Genomic DNA, 1,648 nt, shown 5'->3' with positions numbered 1-1,648 from the left:
CACCAGCACGTTCACCCACACCTCAGAGCGGGTGGTGGGGGAGCACGGGGCTGGTGCCAGAGCTGCAGAGCCTGGCACAGCTGTTTGCAGCCCGCCTGCTGCTTGCTGCAGCTGCCCAGGGCCTGGTTTGGCTACAACCAGCTGCACCGGGCTCAGGAAGCCTGCTATCACCTCTGTGCCGGGAGTGGGGGAGAGACCGGGGCTGCGCTGCCTCAGACCCCTCCCCCACCGCCCACTCTGAGGCACAGGTGCACATGCTGGTGCGGAGCTGATGCACAGCTCTTTGGAGCCATCCAGCTGCAGGCGGCCCCAGCTCTGGGGAGCTGCTGCCAGCCAGGAGCCCGGGCTGCTCCCAGCAGACAGCTAGGATGCTACAAGCTCTGCTGGGAGCAGCCTAGGCTCTGTTGCTGGCAGCAGCTCCCCAGAGCTGGGGCTGGCTGTGGCATGCTGAGCAAAATGGCCTTGCGTGCCATACTTGGCACGCGTACTGGGGGTTGCTGACCCCTGCTCTATACCATGGGTCGCAAACAAATACCTTATTTATAACCTCCAGTCCCTTTTGTCATGTGATTCCTTTTCAGCCTCAAAGTAACCAGCACACCCACCTGAGATCTACTTATCACCCCTTGGAATTCAGACTTCAGTAACTTTGCCCTAGGCAGTAGCCCCCTCTTAGTCTCCAGGGTTAGGGACAGACATGACACATAAACCAGTTTAAGGGATCAAAAACTGGTTTAAACCTGTAACAAATCATAAGTACAGTGCACATAAACCAGCCTCAAAATGGCTGAAACTGGTTTAAGATAAACCTGGTTGAATGTAGTATCAGACTTAACTGATCTGGGTCAAACTGGTTTATGCAAGTCTGTCCCAGGCCCCTTTCTTGTTTAAGTTAAACCAGAGTCCCCCAGCATCCCAGATGCTTTGCAGCTCTGGGCTGTGCTCTCTGTGCCAGAGAGCAGGCCTGGCCCTCCTCCTCTGCTCCCTAGCCAGAACTCCAGCAGAGATTGCATGGCTTCCCCTCTCTCCCCTCCCCCCTTGCCACTGGCTGCTCAAACAGGGGTTCCCCCTCCCTCCCATCTCCCACAACACCAACCTGAGCCCCATGGACCCTAGCCACCACGTGGCATGCTAGCTAATGATGAGACGTGCAAACAGTATAAAGAAGCAGGAGGGAGATTGAAAAACTCCGCATCAACAGATCCAAGCACTGCACACCCCTCTTTGCCTCAGAGTGCTAGCCAGGGGCTGGCAACAGTCCCACCCCTTGAATAGCTAATCAGAGCACTCTGCTGGGGCCCAGCCATTGCCCCCCACTCAGCACTATGGAGGGGAACAAAGGGTGCTCTAGCACCCTCTGGCTTCTAGCCTAATCCATTGCAGGCATGTGCCTGCACTTCCTCAGTCCAGAGGAAATGTCTGTGAACTTGCAAATCGATTCAGTCTAGGCAGGTTCAACTAACCTGCAAAGATTGAATCAATTCAGCACTGGCTTTTTGAATGTCTGTCTCTAAGTAAACAGAAGATCTTAAAGCTTCAATGCATCTCCATTAGCCCTGATCACAATATGTTTTATTTCAGTTCAATACAGGGGTAAAATGATAACAATGAAGGTAGAGAAGCCTAACCTTTCCAATGGCATTTACTC

This window comes from Gavialis gangeticus, unplaced genomic scaffold (genome assembly GCF_001723915.1).
Source record: "Gavialis gangeticus isolate Ggan-Ray unplaced genomic scaffold, GavGan_comp1, whole genome shotgun sequence".
In the NCBI taxonomy this organism is placed as follows: domain Eukaryota; kingdom Metazoa; phylum Chordata; order Crocodylia; family Gavialidae; genus Gavialis; species Gavialis gangeticus.
This window is presented reverse-complemented; position numbering follows the sequence as displayed.